The sequence below is a fragment of the Pagrus pagrus genome (genome assembly GCF_965226575.1).
Source record: "Pagrus pagrus genome assembly, chromosome: 4".
Lineage (NCBI taxonomy): Eukaryota > Metazoa > Chordata > Actinopteri > Spariformes > Sparidae > Pagrus > Pagrus pagrus.
In genome coordinates this window covers 24,512,926-24,533,515 of record NC_140188.1, presented here as the reverse complement: position 1 = coordinate 24,533,515, position 20,590 = coordinate 24,512,926, and the positions used below count along the sequence as shown (strand labels likewise).

The following is a 20,590-nucleotide window of genomic DNA, read 5'->3' as shown; positions in this document are numbered from 1 at the left end:
TCTGCTTCGACGAGGTTGTCTGACATGTAGTGGACGGAGCGGCTCTAACTAAGGAGCACACTAGTCTCATGTGGCTGGAAGTATTTCCACATTTCATTCTGTTGCTGTACCAGCAAGAAAGTTACAATTTATACTAATAACTTAGCTTTGGTTTGTGTTTGCTGTCCAGCTGTCGCTTGTCAGAGTTAATGGTAGCTTGTCGGGCTTGAGAGGGCGTGGTGTGAATCCCTCGCCCTCTACCCCACTGACTGACAGCGTATCTCCTCAGACCAGTGCATCACATAGATCAGTGGTTACCTTGACATCCTTAAAGGGTAATGCCACCAATTTTACAAGTGTGTCTACAGGTTGAGGGGTACTACTGCATATGTGGAAAAAGTAGCATAAAGCCTTTTGTGGCACCAGAGGAAGCTGCATGTAATCTGATAAAGCGACTCCAGTGATGTCACTCAGTAGTAAGTTGCATTGTGGGTCATGTAGGCGCCAGGTTTTGAAAAGGAAGAAGAATGTGTGGAATAAAAAAGGGATCTCTCTCATTCTGCTGCATTGATTATGATCATTTGTTTTTTAACTTTTTGAGTTCAACAGTGTTCCCACAATGCAACTGCCAACTGTGACATCACTAGAGGCACTATATCAGATTACTTGCAGCTTTCTCTGGAGCCACAAAAGACTTTACACTACTTTTTTAACATGCAGAAGTACTCAAATCCCCAAGAGCTCTAAACATACTTAATTTGTAAAATACACTTTAACAAAAGAAAACATCATTCAAATGGGCAGCAATCAACCCACCACCCTGCTTCCAAAGAAGTTGAGACACTATGTAAAACATAAACAAAAGCAGAATGCACCAAGTTCAGAGTTTTTTGCAAACATTTCTATTCTCTTCTTATTTACATTTTATACAACCAGTCCCAATTTTTTTTTTAATATTTTTTTTGTATTTGACCTCTGTATGGTAGCAGCCTACATGTTACTGGTGCAGTATTAAAGTATAAAGTCTATAACAGAGGTCACTGAGAGGGCACTTTAAATATATTGTTAAATTGCAAGATTGCTTCATTATTTCAGCTCCATGCCAAGAAGTCCTGGTACTGCTCACTGCCCTCACAGAGGACATAACAGAAAATACTTTGTAGATATGTTTACATCATCATTTTGATACATAATAAATAATAGATTGACTGGGAATATGAATGAATGTTTTATACGCCTCCCAGTGCCAAATTGCGCCCACCGACACTGCCAGTAGTAAATTCTCCAAAACAACATTTTCTCCCCAATTCCCCCAACCACTCTGCCCTCAATTACTGGTTTCCAGTCTGACGTGGGTGCACTTGGACAACCCAGCTCATGTCTGCAGGATGACAGACCATGTTCTCTATTGGTCTGTACATGTACTAACAGATGCCCGCTACATCTGCTGTCTGATAGCAGGCACTCTGTGGGATGGTCCAGTGCTGGCTGCGGGTTGATCAGTGACATTTCGCTGAGCTACAGTGAGTGTTTGAGATTCACATTCACTGAAAGTGCTTTGAGTGTTATCATCAGTGATAAAAGCATTCTGCCAGGACGAAACCACTTGACATGGCTTCTCCTGGGAGAAACATACATTTAGGTGTGTGTTTTTATCTCTTTACTTTGCTAAATAACAGTTCTTTCTCAAGACTTACTTTCTTCAGATCTGACGATATACAAGCGGAGTAAATAAACTAGCCTTTAATATACTTTTACAGTTTCAAACAATCAGTCTGTTTTCTTTTCATGCAGAACACTGCTTCATTGTCGTGCACTGTTGTTCCATTCACAAGACCGTGAAAAGAGGAGACATTGGCAGTTACGATCTGTCCTCTGCAGCGAACCTTTGATTCTCTCATGCTGGACTGAGACTGACCACCCAGGCCACAGGAGCCGGGGAAACAACAGGAGCTGCTGTGGCATACAAATAAGCCCTTACAATCAGCTACTTGCACATGCACAATGCCAGTGCTGTTCATGCAAGATTTCATGTCAGGGTTTACAAAAAATGTGTGCAAAATATTTTGAGTCTCGGGATCAAAACTCATTTGGCCCCATCATAAACAGCCCTGGGTTTTGTATCCATTTGGCATGAGTAGGGGAGAGCGGGGTTGATTGTCACATTCATCTCTTAAAAAATGTTTCCACTTAAATGTTCTGATCAATGGTCACCTACAGGGTCATTTCAGGAGTAAGACACTGAGGTGAGAGGACTTGTGAGTGTTTTTCATGTCACAGTGTAAATACTCAACTCATCTGTGTTTCTCTTCGAGGCTTATTAATTAAAAGTATGAAAGGAGAGCTACAGTTTAGGTTTCTCTTTAGCTAGGTAACAACATGTGGTTGTTAGCTTAGCTCCCAGCACAAGATCCCAGTTAGGGTCGCTTGTCTCACTCTCCTCAGGCTTGACAGTCACATGTGACGTTGAGTGACTGACATAAGGATGAGTTTAAGTATCATTGCTCTTTGTATTGTCTTTAGAAAATAATATAAGGATAGAAATGCACCTAGAGGGATGATTATTCCTGTTTATGTTCTCTCGATGCAGGAGGTGTGTTGCATGTTGGGTTGTTGCATGTCAATTAAATGAAACTGTTTTAATTCTTTGTTAGCATTCAACCACTTCCTAGCTAACATCACCATTTGATAGTGTTACACAATACGATAAGAAAGGCCTAAATTAATTCTGAAATATCAACGTACATCTTGAATGCATTTATTTAAACCTGAAAGTGAAGCGATGCACTGAATGTAATCAAACAGCAATGTTAACTAGGAAGTGGTTGAATGTTGTCAAATATGATGTTTTACCCTGAAAGATGGCCTCATGCCCCTACAGATTTTCACTGTCCTTCATCTTTTCAGTTGCTGATCAGTCGTGAAATGGTGAAAAGATAACACTTTTGCTATCTGTGATCTGGAAAACAGCAGCATGACCACCCTGAACATGACGTCAGAGGACAATGGCCGCCTCGTGAATAAGGTCTATAAAAGAAACATATGGACAACCAACCCCATAGTTCTTGACTACAAATCCCACAATGGGGATGATTGTCACAAGTGTAAGAGATGTTCTGGTGGTTTTGAACAGAATAAGGAGCGTTCAAGTAGCATTTTTCATGAGCATGTTGAGCGGAGTGATTCTTTCAGTCGGTTACAGGAGCTTTGTACAATTTGGCATCTTAACAACACATTTCAACAGGTGCTTGCCTTTGTCCCATGATCCACCATCAAGCTTCAGTTTGGACACCCCTGCTTTTGGCTTCCATTACACATTGAATCTTTCTGCTTATAACATTGGAAGCAAAGACTCATGCACTTGCTCAATAAGGAATCCCATTACATCCTCTTTATGTGGGACTAGAACAAATTCAACAGCAGCAGCTCCAAACTAGAAAAAAGGCCTTTTTCTTATTCAGGTAGACCCATGTCTGCAAATTTGATTCCGATTCTCAACGATGCACAAAGTAATAATTGTTCATATTTTCTGCATGAGCTGTCAGACGTGAGGTTGACGCTTTGCCCGGCCGATCCTCTTCAGCTGCTGACGTTCACGGGCCCATCAGCAGCAGGCCTTCACACTACCTGCCGCATCCGGCTTAAGTGCTCGGCACTTGGAGACGGAGGGGAACAATCATTTCATCAGTTGTTAAGCAGCGGTGCCTGACCGCGCTCGTTCAGATAGGTCTGCCAGCTGGAGCAAAGGCTCATGGGAAAAGGGAAGGGGGGGTGCAGAAATAAAAGAGAAAAACAAGCCGTTAACAGATCTGACAGACAGAAGTCCCTGCCTCCGAGAACAAATGATGCAAATGTAGAACAGTATGGTCGGAGCAGCATTGTCGGACTGTATCAAAGGGACCACTGTAATGATGGTCGGATACCCTCCTCGTTCTGTCTGGAATATAAGGGCAATCAGTGACTATCGACGCAAGAAGTGCTTTATAATGAATGAGAAGTGATATTTTACAGGGCGTCTAGCAGCCAAGAACAATAGAGCTAAAATAAACATCCGACACATGATCACAGGCTGTCTGAATGCCACTAAGCTCTTTCTTTCCTTCACTCTAAAAACGGTGTGATTAGTCACCGCGTGAGTCTACCCCGAGCAGGTTGAATTTAATCTCAACCTCTGAGGCACTTTACGGAGAAAATTCAAACCATTACCCAAGCTCAACAATTGGCGGTGGCTGCCAAGCACCTACAAGGGAATGTCAGTTTCCATGGAGACCAAGCCATCCCAGCTGCCCCCCTCTTTCTCACCACAAGTAAAAAAAAAAATTGTAAAAGAAAACATTGACAGGCACATATCACAAACCTCTCTGTTACTCTGTCTCTGTCTGTCTGACATCGCCGTTTGTGTTCATCTATGCAGCTTTGTTCTCGGTTCAAACATCTGCCTCTGTGTTTACCCATGTTGGTAATTGCTCATTTGCAGTTCCCTGGCAGTTTCGCTCGGACTTTGAAATGCATCGGTAGGAATAAATGCAAAGACGCACGCGGCATTTGGGAAGTGAGAAACTAAATTGGGAGGATAAAGGCTCAGAGCTGAAAGCAGATGGAATCTAAATCGCAAAATAAAATAACAGTGGCTGTGCTGCAAACAATATTTATATATTAACAATGGATAACGTGTGTGTGCGACAGGTGTAACTCCTCAGTTGTTTCTGTTCTTGGCCCAAAACTTTATTGGATTGATTCAGTCCCCCCACTCTCATCAGCGCAGCAGACAGCTGTCAACAAAAACCTACTCGACACTAGCTGCCCAAAAGCAAACAGCAAACAGCTAGCAACCAGCTGGTGATTAGTAGCATTTAGCTGCTTGAGAGAAAGATGTTTTTAGAGTGAATACAGACCAAAAGGGACTAATGTTGCTCCCGGTTTGCAAATAAGCAACTAAGTTTGCAGAGTGTCCACCGCTTGTTTCTGCTGCCCAAGAGTTCAGCTGGGCCTGAGCTCCATCCAAAATCGAACTTGTCCACACATCCACTTTCAGACACTGTCTCACGCTACGCTGACCAAACAAATAACAGTATAAGTAGGCCCCCTTTTCTCTGACTTTGCTGTGGCCACCACACAGCAGCAGGATCAATACTGTGTCTCCAAACTGAGAGAGGGGCGGCACGCAATTTACGCACGCATGAATTATTTAAATCTTCGGATATGGCGTTGTGATCTCACGGTAGCCTTATTAACTAAAATGCTTCTCTGCACAAGCAAACACACAAGTTATTGCTCACAGATTGAAAGTTTATATAGTGAAATCATTGGGGGAGAAAGCAGCCATGCTCGGGATGAGTCCAGCACAATCAAAGCTGTTGGTACATTAACTTTTTTAAGCAAAAATTGTCAATTTTGCTTCCTCAGAAGAGTTACAATAATCGATACTAAATAACACTCCTTATGAAACTGTCAACAGTGTGTTCAATAGAAATCGCCCACGCATTACCAACTCCTCCTTGGACAAGGTCTTCTCCTCCTCACAAATCCCAATTTAACCCCCGCTGCTGCTGCTGCTGCATGGGCGTGGCCCACACATCTGTTAAAACAGGTTTAAATGAGGCTGACAGTCACAAATGGATGCTCCCTTCTAAACAAATCACTCCTGGAATCCAGGAACCAATCTGCTGCAACACTGCACATCGTGTCCGTTCAGTTACCAAAGAAAAGAAATAAAAACAGAGTGGAACGCGACAAAAGAGATCACATCTAGGTTAGCTGGACGCTGAGAAGGTTTCTGACAGTCGGTCTCTAAGCTGTGCCTGACTTAAATCCACTAACTTTCTCGAAATCTCCTCGTCTTTGTCCTTATTACTTTAAATTACCTTCTAGCTTTGCACCTTCTCTATAATGAATCACCCAGCTCTTTATTCTTCCTCCAAAAACACAGTGACACCAATAGGACAAATCACTCTGGGGCGCCTTTTAGTTTGGCCTGCATTCCTGAGAACACCATTTGAGCCGTGACAACAAGAGTCTGAAGATTTTATTGCAAAACACTCGAGCGCTGTGAGAAGTGAAATATCTTTAATTGTCACTTTCTTTTCATTCTCATATGCTGCTATTATGAAAATCACTCACACAGAGTCAGACATGCCTCTTTTGTCTTTCTAGTCCGCCTCACTCACAGCTTTCTGCCAGTCTGAGAGGAGAGAGCAGGTAAAGGAAGAGAAGTCCTCAGTGGACACCGAAGAAACGCAGCTTCAAGGAGACAAAAATGTGTCTCCCAGAGGCAAACCTCCGCTCGGCTCTACTGCCGGTGTGTTCAGCCAGAAGATGCTCACCAGGTAGCGAGCAGCGGTGTTGGAGATAACGTGCCCAAACACACTCCCTCTGGAGATGGAGCGTACCTTAAAAACGCACAAACTGCATCTTTTAAAAACACATCCTTGGCATACGTTCACACATGATTTCATGACCCACGGTGTTCACACCTGATTCTCTCCCCTCCTGAGTCTTAATCAAGTTGTTTGTTTCAGAAAGGCTTCATTAGTTTTCTCACTTTGATTGTGTAGGTGTGTATGCCTCTGAGTGAGCGCACGTGCTCGCTCGCGCGCGCGTGTGTGTTTAACATCGGAGAACACACGCTGTCCTTGAGATTGCTGCAAACAAATGTATACACAAGTAACTAAAACCCCCTCATGACTTCATCGCATTGATCATTTTTCATCGTCAGCTCTCTTTGTTATTGGGAATACAGGTCATTACAATGCAGGCTGCAGCAGAGAGGGTGTTAAAAGATGTTTTCCTTTATGGAGAATGATTTGTTTGTTTTACGTTCCAGCTTGCTTGCCTCCTGGGCCCTAACCTACATTACAGCACAAAGACTATTAATCATTGATGATCAGACCTTTTAATATTGCTCATATAATATTCATCTGCACGTGAACAAAACAAATGACGAGTTCTGCTACAAAACACTGGAAATGTATTTTGAGGGAAACTTATTACCTGAAAATAATTGCGTTAGTGGGCCGTCTAAGTGTATACATGTCAACTTGATTTATTAACAGGACTGCAGTTGGTTTAAACAGGCTGCAATTTGGCCACTTTGGTAGGAAAAGAATACCTTAAATACCCAACACCCATCTTTAAATAGAGCGATTAATCGATTGGTGATGGAAAGAAAACTGATTGCCAGCTATACTGATAATCAATTTATTATTTAAGTCATTTTTCAAGCAGAAAATGTCAATTTTTTGCTGGTTCTAGCTGCTTGAATGTAAAGATTGGTTTATTTAAATAAAAGAAAACATTTTAAGCCACTTTTGGTTCTTGGAAATTGTGATAATCTCCAAATAACTGGCAGATTAATCGACAATGAAAATAATTGTTAGTCTTAAAATGATACAAATTTAAAAAGCAAACCCTCCAACACCAGCAATATCCTGGCAATATTTCTGTCACAAGGCTTCAAAGAAAGATTTGAAATATGAGAGACGAAGCGTTCAAATGTGTCATTTAAAAAATGACTCAAAGCTTCCGACAAATCTCGAGAGCAAATGCAGAATAATCATATCATCCTCACATTCATTATCACTGCGGAGAGAGTCGTCTCCAGAGGTCAATTAACCCCAAGTGTGAACTGAGAACTGCTGGCGCAGACGTCCAATAAGCCAAGATAATAAAAGCACATGCACACACTCACACACGTGCATATACAAACGCACAGTTAAGCAAAGATAACGACAAAGACATGACACCAGACTCACACACGTTGTCTGTATCCGTCTCTCTCGGTTAAAGGCACTTCCACACGCCGTACATATTACCAGGCAGACTGCTGTCCTTTAATCACAAGTTACGTTTTAATTGGAATAAGTGTGAAAGAAATAGGAGCCGTAAAAGTGGCTCAGTCTGGCACAAGATATGTTGCAGCATGAGACGGCTGGAGCCAACTTAGTGGATTCACATATGCTTTTATCAGAAGGTCATTTAACAGTCAATCTGCAAGTGGAGGTAGCCAGATTATTTTCATATTCTCTCTCAACCGGGCCTCCATCGCACGTCGGAAACTAAAAGAAGGTATTTAGTTTCTTTCCGGAGTGTCATAAATGATCCAGTGTTTCCCAAAGTAGGCGTAATTTCCCTTAATTTGACTCATGGGCTGAAATAACTTACAGAGAAAACACATCAACTGCTAAATTCTTCTTTTGGAAATCACCCCCAAACTGGTCTGAAAATGCTTTCTGTGTTTATTGGAGCATGTGGACAAGGCTGACCCAAACCGTGTGTCCGTAAAGTCCATAAAATACAGGAATAGTTCAACATTTTGGGAATAACACTGATTTGCTCACTAAGATTTACAAGAGAAGATTGATACAATAAATAATTATATAAAGCTACCAGCAGTTGGTTAGCTTCACTTTGTGTTAGCCTACAGTAGATGTGTCTCCAAATGCTTCATATCCCTGAAATCTGTACAACCTAAGCTAAAAGGTTATGTGAGTCAATAAACGATAATAATTGATAAAACTATAGAAATTGTCATAAATTCAAAAATATAAATAAGTAAATATAATAAATAGATATAATATACAAAATATGAACAAATATATATAATCTGAAAAAAAAATGTAATTAAAAACATAAAGCTAATTGAAGAAAAGTCCGAAAGACTTTTAAATGTAGAAATACAAATATTTCTTAACACTCCCCAACATATTTGAACTAGGTAATCATTTTAGTTTTTGAGATATGCCCATTTATATGAGCAGAATACAAAGGTGTTTTCATATCTCTGTCTACAATAGAAATGCAGTGCCTACATTGGTATTTTTGCTTATTGTGATCTTATTTCATAAAGGATGAAAGAATAAAAAATGCTCAATATGCTCACAATTACAAAACTGTCTTGTCCTCACTGTGAGGCTGCTGAGAAATCACCAGATACACCAGTGTTTTTGGTAATCTCCACCTAATTTGGTGAGATTTATGCGTCATCAGAAGCATTTCAGAAAACAAAAGACAAACTAGTCGGTTTAGCCACTTTCGTAAGCTTTTCTTCAGGAACCAACCCTGTCTTTGCAAGAAAACCAATAAACGTGTTTCCTAAATCGTCATGTTCAGGAAGCAGTAAGACTCTCTTTTCTTCTGCTGAATCTCAACTGAGCTATCCTGGATAGGATCAAACAAATCAAAGCTGATCCGAACACTTGACTCCGAGTTATTCTGTGTTTTATTCCTCATTAATTATTCCTAGAGGGCTCCAGCCTTTAAAAACCCACTTCAGACACTCAGTTCACCTCCACCTGAGTTCAGACTGGAGACAGAAACTGGTGGTCTTCATAATACATGAGACTTTCGCCCACAGTGGAGCCACTTTCTGACTAACTGCATCTGTCTAGAATATGCTCATTCACACAGGCTTCATGGGTGTTATTCAAACGCCCATTTATGCATAATAAGTGTGTGCAAGCTGCATGCAATCACTCACAGATGCAGGCTGAAGCATCTCAATACTGCTTGCACAAGCGCTTTGGAGCCCGGTGCACACACGCATGGACACTCATGCATACAAAGCCCTCCTCCCACACACACACATATACACGCATACCTGCCCTAACACACAGGGGAATCCTGCACATACAGCTTCATAACGCCTCAGGTTTGCATGAGTGCTGTTAGGACCTTCGGCTATTCAGGCCTTTAAATTGGTCCCAGTGAGATGTGAGAGCTCGGACCACAGGGCTGACCTCTAACTCTACGCCTGTGTATCAAAGAATTAGTCTCTGTCAGCCAGGTCAATATCCCCAACAGCAGCTGGAGACCCAGCTCGGATGTAGGTAGACTGTTGTAGAGCATTAGTCAGCTGATGATGGTAATGGCAAAGGCCATCTTCTCCTCAGAGCAAAGGTTTGATTTCAGGGAAGGTCTTCCCTCATTTGGTTGTAAGAATCATCTTGGGAATTGATTAAGGAAAGCAGAATCAGCTCATCAGGATTATTGTGGATAGGCATTTGGACAAGATGGACATCATTTTACCTTTCTGTGGACAATTCAAAAATATCAATAAAAAATATCTTTGTTTACCCATTTGATTTGATTTGAGTCATTTCTGGTCATATCTCCCTTGAAGATATCACAAAGACAGATATTAACACTCAGATTTTACACTCTAAATTCTTCTTTCACGGGAGCTATAATGTTAACTGTTCTAGAGAGGTGTTAATTCAACTGTCCTCCCATTTTAAAGGCTTTTGTTTGTTTCTTATAGTTACTCTGCCAACATTTACGACTAAGCATGCCAAACGACCTCCAAGGGCACCCGAGTACAGTGACCAGACTCCGCTCCTGTGTGCCGGGCAGACAGAAAGACAGATGGACAGACATGACAGACATGATGGCGGTCATGTTTGGCTGGTCTGCCTGCCAGAGAAGGTGAGCTTGGTCACCTGCCAAGGCAAGAGCTGAACCAAGCTGGGTTAGAGTACAAATAACTGAACTGCTTTTACATGCAGAGCTGTTTAATTCACTTTAAGATGTTTCTGTCAGTTTATACATGTTGAAATTGATCTTTATTTCAGTGATCAGATATGGATTCATCAAATCCTGACGTGGATCTTTTAATATGCCTTTTCCCGTGGATGCGGGTCTGAAATTAGCATCCGCTAAGTGCTAAATGCAGGTAGTCGTAATTGAAAACCATGCTGAGAGTTTCAGATGCACAGCCCGGGGACAGGAACTTCATGGTGCATTCAGATGCCCCTTGTAAACTCAGAAATCTGTATTCGATCAGTCACTAGGTTGGGCAATACCCAAAAAGGTTTTTCTTACAATGTATGATTATAGTATTTTATTTTATTTGTATTTAATGTTGATTAGTGGTATGAATAATATGAATAAATAAAGGACAGGTTGATTTGCTGTTCACTTTTCCATTTGCAGCAACACATACAAACACTTTTCAATATCTAAATAATATTAAACAGGAATAATATAATCGTAATAGCATATAAGAAGACATAAGACATACATAGTAATAGTATAATATATTAAGTGCAGCTAGTCTGTCACTGATTCCCTTCCCTCTAAACTCTAGAGGGCCAGTCAAGTGAGAAATAACACTATAATAAATTAAAAAATACACTCAGAGCAGTTCCTCTCAGGTGAAGACTCACACAGCTGTTGAATATTTATAAAATAGCACTTATGACCATGACTATTTAATATATTGGCCACAAATATAATATATTCTTATTTTACTGTCTTAAAAGACATAAGCATCTGCCATGACCTGCTTATTCTCCGACTACAGCATTCTTAACAATTAGATGTGACAATCATAACAATATCTCATTCATTGCTCCCTAGTCAGATTTTAACCATGTATCTCTGAAACCATTTAATTCAATTCTTAATGTAAACATTAATATTGTGTAGAGTGCAGGTCAGAGGGGCCCTTGTACAATTTACAGCAGTAGTTCTTACACAATCTCGTTCAGGCGAAATTGGTTTTATAATTGAAATATCCCTAATCGAAGCGATATTGAATCAAATTGAACCGAGTCGGGACCTTGTTAGTCGGAATCAAATCAAATCGGAAAAGCATCGAAGATAACCAGCTCTACTATTTTCAATTCAGGATTATATCATAATTATCTGACTCCAATCCATGACAAGCCCTCCATCAGTCATTAAATGTTTCTGAATGGAGTCTTCCCATCTCATTCCCACAGACTGATTCCTCGGCGGCTGAGATGCCAGTACAGATGGACTGAATCGCGATGAGGCCAGCAGCAGTGCCTGTGGAGCTAAACTCCTGGTGAATTGTGCCAGCGCACAACCGCACCACGTTGGGGCCTGGCCGCTGTGGCGCTTGAGCCCTGGCAGAGAGAACAGAGGCCCCCTTGTTTTGGCAGAGGCATGTTGACAGGAAACATAATGCATTCACATGATAATGAGCCAGTGAATACATGTCCCGCGTACCGCCCTGCTTTCTTTCTTTCCCTTACATACAGTACACGTCTTTACACAGATAAGGGGTGAAACGCACACAAATCTGGTGTGCGCCGATCACAAACGCACACACACATAGTCATACAAACACGCACACTCAATCACAAGCCACTCAGTGTCTGGTGCAGAACGGCCTGATCGCTGGTCTCATCACCAAGGAGACCAGGCACTAAGCGGGCGCCTGGCAGAGACAGACTGGCATTTAGCATTTAGGACCCCACAAAGCTTTCAGGCAGAGTATACAGGCCTTTTTTAATGAAGAGAGAGAGCCAGAGACAGAGAGAGAGAGAGAGAGAGAGAGAGAGAGAGAGGGAGATTAGTCACATGGACACATGCAGATAAATAGATAAAAGAGGGGAAATGAAATACTGTTTGACACTCACATTAAAGAGAAGAATGATGAAGAGGGAGATGGAGGGAGAGATTTAGGAGCAGAGAGCAGGTTAGCAACAGTTAGACGAGGTACAAGCACAACTGAACAACAACACAGAAATGCATGAACATGAAAACGTCGTAGCTAGGGGGCAGAAAGGCAGCAAGAGGAGAGAAAAACAAGATTCTCTCCTTTATTTTACAAGTGCTTTTACAGCACTGACTAAATAACTGCTGAGAGTGACGTGTCTAACTAACATAAAACACCTCTGAGTGTTAAGAGGCGCATGTGTGATCTCAGCTGACGTCACCAACGGGAAAAGCTATTAATACACATGCCCACCTGAGTCTCCACCAGGCTAGGGAGAGAAAATGCAGTGCAAATGAACTGTAAAAATAACGATTTCTTTTTTTTTTTTTCCCTTCATATTCATTCACAACTCCCCAAGCGGGGAGGAAAGAAAGGAAATGAAAAGAGGCGAAATCAAACATTTGGGTTGTCGAGAGCCCTCTGCCCTCTGAACAGAGCGGGAGATCATGGGACTGCACGAAGCAAACAAGTGTTAAATGCTTTAAGAGAGAGGGATTTAGGCTGTGGTGAGCTCCAGATGTTTTTGGGTTGAGGGGAGGAGAGGAGAGGAGAGGAGAGGAGGATAAAAGCTACCCTGGTATAACAGCCAGCGCAAATTGAACGGATAAGGTGCATGAAGTTGTCGTGTCAGCCGACTTCCTACCGAACATAACTTTAGGCCTTCTTCATTCTTGTTTGTTCCTCTTACGTCTTTAGACTCTGCTTTTCGTCTATCGTTTCTCTAACTTTCAAACCTCTTCTAGATGTTCCTTCTGTTGTGCCCTCACTCCAGTTTGGTCCCACTTCTTACTCATACATACTTAAATACGTGCGTACTTATTGTGCAGAGACGGCATGTAATTGTACATGCAAAGGTCAGTGAGAAAAGCATGTCAGGTGATGTAGGAGAACAAGCGACAAAGTTTTGACTGCTGTTCGTGTAAAAGCAAAAGCAATAGTCAGCACTGACTGCATTTAGGTCACATACGTATGTATGTAACGTACATATTTAACATGACTATCATGATGACGAAGGCTGCCTGATGAAGATCATCTTACTTTGTCCTCCCCTGCCCATTCAAAGCTCAAAATGCACCACCTCTTCACAGTGCAATACTACTCATACACCAAAATCAGTGTGTGTACGCAGATTTTTTAAACACGGGGAAACTCGCTAATAATCTGCAATAACCTCTTTTCATATCTCCAGTGGACAAGTTTGCCTTTCTGTTTTTATCCCCTTGTGTTCATCACAAACTCTCCGGGAAAACAGGGAGTGGTAGAAAGCGGCAGATCATATACTTCCTCAGAATAAACCCAGAAGATGTTAAACTTGTTTTAAAAATAAAAAAATCAATAATACCATGAATAAGACATCGTTTGTTCCATTGCACATGCACAGTAGCGATCAGGCAACGGACTCGGCTCAAACCACATGGCAGCCACAAACAACAGTTACTTTTTTAATATATTTAACTTCAGTCTCTCTTTCAAACTCAGAGCCGACTGAACGAGGTTCAAGCTCTGCCTGACAGAGACGGATGGAAAGACATTAACAAGCCTGCGGCCTTAACTTCAACACACTTCATAGCATCTCGCCTGAAAAGGAGAGAAGATTAGCATGTTCACCCAGGTGTTGTGTTCACATCACATCACAGCCGAGCCGAGCCAGAGGCGATAAACACACTGTCAGCTGTCTATTACACTGTCAGCTCTTGCAATACAATATCTGCTTGTGGCAAGTTCAGCTCACTCATGGTGCTTCCTTCAATATTGAAAAAGTCGCAAGTGTCATGAAGCACGAGATAAGACGTGTTCATTGATTAGTACTTAAAACCACAATCTTTCCCTAACCTTAACACAGGTGTTTTTACAGCCACCATCCACCCTCTCCACCTGTCTCAGTATATGAAGCACTTCATTCAATGGAGAAAAAATTAACCCTGCTAGCAATTATGCCTCCATCGAAACATAACTGGCAAAAACAATTATTGTAAATGAACGTAATTTCTACTAGGTTGCAGCCTGTAGATCAGTCCTCCGCACCCTGCACCATCCTGCCCTCTTCATCCATCCTCGAGTCCTAAATCTCCTCCCTCACTCAGATGCAGCCTCAGACTAACTGTTAAACCAGGTGTGAAATCTGCCTGTGTGGCTGATCTGCTCTCTCAGCTTCACTATAACCTCTCCATCTTAAGTCAACTGGGCTCCAGTTATTCTCCCACACACGTTCCTTAAGAGTTTAGCTCTTATTCCACCACCCCCAGCCGCTCAGTGTCTGTGATGTTTTGATTACCAGCTATGAAACACTGTATCATATTCGCCTCATCTCATCTGCACGGCCAATTCGCAGCATTAATTTTTCATCCTAATTTAAACAAGGATTAATTAAAATTGGAGTCATTTTTTTCTCCCCGCTGTGCATGGCGGCGGTGTAATCTGTTACAGAGTGGCTGCTTCAGCTCTTCTGTGCAACCTGTATTCATGAGCCTTTATCTGAGCAGTGTTTTATTATAACAATGGTGAATAGCGTCTCATGTGGCTGTGCAGGCACACCGATGGCAGTCTCAATGGGCCCTTCTATTCGAGACCATTCTCATTTTAACAAAGAGTATTTTTTTTCCATTGTGCTCCAATATGCAACACACATCTCCACATCTCTCTCATCGCCAAGTGGTACAGTAATAAAGACAGGCTACATCGCCCTCTGTTTCTATCTCTCTCCGTCTCACACCCACTCTCAGAGTGTGAGCAGCAGTGAGTGTGACGTAGCCCTATTCTGCTTAATTACAATGCACAAAAGACGAAGAGCCACACATTCAACTTTGGCCATAGGAGACCCAAATACCAATGAGGAAATCATCCTCTAAATACGGAGAAATTGTTGTGGAACGGGACAATGTCCCGTGTTAATAAAGCACCCTCCAGCCGAGTACAATGGAGTCATTGATCATCTCATGTCATCGTTAAAACCCTGCGTTTCATCTCACAGCTTTAATAAAGGGAAAATGTCAAGCGTTTACAGGCCAGAGAAGATGGATCACTTGATATTCTGCCATTGATTATGAGATATGTTTATGAAGGTTTCAGACTTCGACTCACAGGTCCCCGCGAGGATACACTCTGTCCTGCTCTCCCTGACTGAGCTCGCCCCTTTTCAACACCCTGCTGTTTCTATCTTTGTCAATATTATAGAGTGCAATTCTCCATCATTTCAGCACCAGTCTGCCGTCTTTACTGACATCACATCACTACAGAGCAGTGACAGTGAGCCGTAATTGCACATCATTGTTGCTTTGCCGTAATTACAGTTGTGATAGTGCACAGGGAGAAAACGCGGTAATAGTCTCTGGGTAATTACCCCAATTGACTTGATGGTGGCTAATTGGATTGTTTGACATTGTGTGGATGTGTACATCTTTGCATGTGTGTGTGCATGTGTGTGTGTTTGTACATTGGAGCAACTGACAATAAACAAATAACCCCAGGAGAGTCTATTTGTAGGAACAGTGGGACAAAAGCATACCATCATACTTTATTGTACTTTAGGAATCTATTTAAAGGTGCAATATGTAAGAATTGGACAACTGTCAAATTCATAATCAGAACAAATGGTGGGCAGCAGATCACTGGAGTAATAGGTAACTTTAGTGGCCCTCAGCTAGTTAGCTCAATTAGCCGTGCAGCTAAACTGGGAGCTCGGGGACCAGGGGAGTGTTAGTGTTTATACACAGCACCTTTGGAATGGGACAAGTGCTAGCTGGTTAGCATGCTAACTTCAGTAGATATCCCTGCAACACAATACATACACACCATAATGAAAATAAAAACTGCTATTTACTCACATTCTGTTGATAATTTTAGTTAATTTTTGAACGTTTTTAAGAAAACTTGGTGTGTCACAAGGTTCATTCCTTGGCCCATTGCTTTTTTGCTATTTATGTTGGTGAAATTATGAAATTGTATCCAGTATTATGACTTCAATTTTGACAGCTAAGCTAGTGAACAGCTTCTTTTGGTAAATCTTACAGCATCCTGATGAATAACAATAAACATTACAATATTTTCTGATGTTGCATTATAGATGAAGCTGTTTCATCAACGTTTATGTACTACCACGCCGTGTATTAAAAACCTTCAACTTGTTCAAAGAGCTGCTCCAAGAATAGTAAACCAAATCAGAAGATCAAATTTGATCAAATTACACACATTCTGACCAAGCTCCACCGGCTCCCAATTTGAGCCTGATCTGATTTAAAATACTGTAACTTCGGCTAGCATATAAATAGTAAACAAGCTCCCACAATCATATTTGTCTGATCTCACCATCCCTCATGTAGCCTGTCACGCCTTCCGATCACAGGGTGCTGGCTGGCGGACTGTCACCAACAATCAGGAGGAAATTAGCAGGCAGCAGAGCATTTCCTACCAAGCTACATATCTTTAGAACCGCCATTCCCTCAGGACGATAAACCTGCGGAAATCTTCAAACTCCGATCCAGTCTTTATCTTGGGAGGACACACTCTTCTTTTACTTAAATGTCAAGAGTATTACCATAGAAATCAGCCTTCCAAAAGCAGGTCCAGAGCTGCCTTTCTGTTGCCGCATCATTACACTCACTTCCTCTCTGCTGTGTGTATGAATAAACGTCTCTGCTTCAAGTGGATATTTTTCACTCTGCGTCTCCAGATACTATCACATACAGTGGTTTGACCTGGTGGTGAATGCAGAGTCCTTTGAGATTTTCTTAAGGTGAGGGGCTGCGTAAACAAACTTGACGTGACTTGACCTTCACCCAACTATCACTCAACAGAGCGTGACCTTTCTCTGCAACGCTGAAGAGACATACGATCAAGACTTTTAAAGAAACACAGCTGTCAACTCCTTCTTGGCAAACATCTCCAAGTGGGTCTTAACAACATTTTCCTGACAAATCATTGTGAACGGAGGAACAGAAAAAGAAAGACGGGTCAAAGGATATAGACAGCATTTCACATAATAAATCATGACTTGGCTATATCACTGTTGAACCGTTGTATGTGTATATAGATGGAATCTCACGCGAGGTCTTTCTCGTGTGTCAGTGAACTGATCAAATAAAGCCAAAGCTATCTATAATCTATAAGCCAGGGTCACAGACCAAATGACAGACATAATCTGTGGCAAAGCCCGTCTTAGCAGATGATTTGGGCCTTGGCTCAATAGTTTACACATTGTTCCATATTCACAAATCACCTCTTAGCAGACAAGCTGGGCGCGGATCAGCAGCCGCAGCTCATCAGAGGAGGCAAGCCACGGCCACTTCGGTCATGTAGAGGCAACAAGGAGGGTTTAGCTTGGTGATAATACAACTGAGTTTGAGTCTGAGTGCAACAAATTTAGAGGTTTATTTGGGAACTAATTAATTTCAGATTCCCAAATTACAGAAGTTTGGGGATACAGTATATATCCATATACTTTACTGGATGTAGTTCCATTTCCACAAGCAATCTGCAATTGTGAACGCAATCTGTGTTCCCCCAACAGCACCTCAATTCACTTTCTCTTTTATGTGAAGTCAGGAAGTTAAACCCATGAAGCCGATATCGCTTCACTTTCTGAGAGACATTACTTAATTTGAAGGTGAATCATTTAAATGTCCATGGTCCATACAACTACTGTATCTCAATAGTATTTCCCCTAAGAAGGTAAAACAGCATTTGATCCACATATTACACCAAAGCATTCACTGAGATGATGCTGACTTTGCCTATCATGCCAGCATGATGATAGAGATAAGATGAGTAAGTAACTGTAAAACAGCTGTATTTGCTGCACACCAACCACTCTGACCAGGTACTTGTATGTATGCGGTGATGGAATGTAACTAAGTAAATTTACTCAAGGTTTGAAGTACTTGTACATTACTTGAGTAGTTCCATTTTCCGCTACTTTGTACTCAACTGCACTATATTTTGGAGGCTGTGTTTATTTGATAACTATAGTTACTACTGTAGTTACTTCACAGATTACATTCTGCATCAGAGCCGGAGTACGACATTTTTAAATTAATTCATTTAATCAACAATCAGATAAAAAAAGAAATAATTCTGACAATCAGTAGACTCATAGTATACCGTTTATTAATACATGTTAATAAATGTATCATGTACTTTTACTTGTACTTTTGATGCTTAAGTACATTTAACATCAGATGCTTTAAGACATTTACTTGAGTCTGACTTTTGGGTGCTTTTTACAACATTGTCAGTTTATCACAAATATGGTGATTCACTGGTTTTCACTGGGCAGGAAGGTAGTCTGGAAAGTAACTAGAAACTAAAGCTGTCAGATGTAGTGAAGTAAAGAAGTATATTTACTTCTGAGATGTAGTGGAGTAGAAGTATAAAGTTCTATTAAATGGAAATACTCAAGTAAAGCACTTTGAATTTGTACCTGTACAATACTCGAGTAAATGTATGTAGTTACTTTTCAGGTTATAAATACTGATAAATGATGATAATGTAGTGAAGGAAGATTCTGGGGGATTTTTTGTTGAGTTTTCTGTTTGCCGTTTCCACTGATGGTATGTCACTGAGTACATTTACATTTGAGTACATTTACTTAAGTACTGTGCTTGAGGTGGTTTTACTTCCCATCTCCTGCTGCTTTATACTTCCACTCCACTACAGTTTGGAAGCAAATATTGACTTTTGACTCCATTAAATGTATTGGATTACTTTAGTGTCTAGTTACTTTGCAGATGACACACTGCATCAGAGACAAATATGTGTATAATGTTCTTTTACTTTTGATACTTAAGTACATTTAAAATCAGATACTTTAAGACTTAAGACTCAAGTACTATTCATATGGGTGAAAAAGTCATATTTTAGCATGAGATCTTTACTTTTACTCAAGTATGACTTTTCTACAGCACTATATGTGTGTGCTCATTAGCACTGGGTCAGGCTGCTTTAAGTGCTGCGTTTATCTTGACACCTTTAATCACAGAACAGTTTATCTTATTTCTAAGAATATCATAACGAAGTCAGTGTCAGCGTTTTTCTCCACGTTTGGTTTCCTGAATAGAGTGTTTCTGTGCATCTGTCCTCACCCCTCGCTATCGTGTGCATGGACTAACATCCATTATTGTGTTACACTTATTTAAAGCTCCCCTGATAGCCGGGATCTACTTAAAAGGTTTTTTGTAGGATAGTGGACAAATAGGACACACACACATAGTGTGTCAGTGGGGTCTGTGACAATACTACTATCTGGCATTATCAGTTAAATCCATGCAATATCCTCGTGATATTAATGCGTGTGGGAGGGTGGGGTGAGGGATCTTTGTGTGTTTGTGTCGTTATGTGTGGGTGTGGGTAGGTACATCCGTGCCTTCAACTGTGTGTGTTTGTGTGTGATGGCGAATTTGGCCTTTTCATATTCTGGCAGAACTATCTGGGGCCGAGTGGATTTGCATATTGAGCACTTTACAAACACAAAGCAGTGTGCAGCGTACTGGACAGTGTTTCCCTGCCCCCACCACCGGTCTCCAGGCTGTCAGAGAGGGCAACCAGATAAGACGGTAGAGACACGGATTAAGGGTTGAAGGGGCACAGCAGCATATGGTGCCCCCTGATATCCATGCCCCTTATATTGTTGTAAGACTAACACTGCCTATGTGGTCGCCACGAGGAGCAGGTCTCACAGGATGTAACAGAGCTCATCTAATTCTTTTTTTTTTTTAATCAACCATTAAAGTTAAGACGATGCCCTCAACAAGTTTTTAGTGGCCAAAGGGTCATCAAGCTATAACACTTGAAATCTAATTCAAACACTCTGGCTTTAAATCCTAACGCATCCAAAGGTTTTGTCGCTAGCTGCAAGAGGTCACAGTTAATTAGGCCCACTTGAGATTTTAACAGCTCAGAAAATGCAGGAAAAAGTGACAGTAAAGAGAAAAATGGGGAGAAAGGTGAAATGAGCTGCTGATAATGCTCCAGAGTCCGTCACATTAAATAATAATGAGGAGTATGTAACTAAAATCACATTCAGTCATTGTTCTTTGTTGTCTAGAATAATGTGAAAATGTGTTATGTTTTTCCAATTATTGTTATTATGTTGTTTTTTTAAATGATTAAAATTTAGCAGGGATGTATGCGGTTAATAAACTACTCGATCAATGGTGC

At 41.2% G+C, this 20,590-nt stretch overlaps 1 protein-coding gene across 1 annotated transcript in view; it reads right to left on the bottom strand.

Annotated features, from left to right (window-relative positions):
• igsf11 (immunoglobulin superfamily member 11) overlaps nucleotides 1-20,590 on the bottom strand; it is a 107,394-nt gene that overhangs the window by 74,373 nt on the left and 12,431 nt on the right. The gene's annotated exons all lie outside the window — the stretch shown is intronic.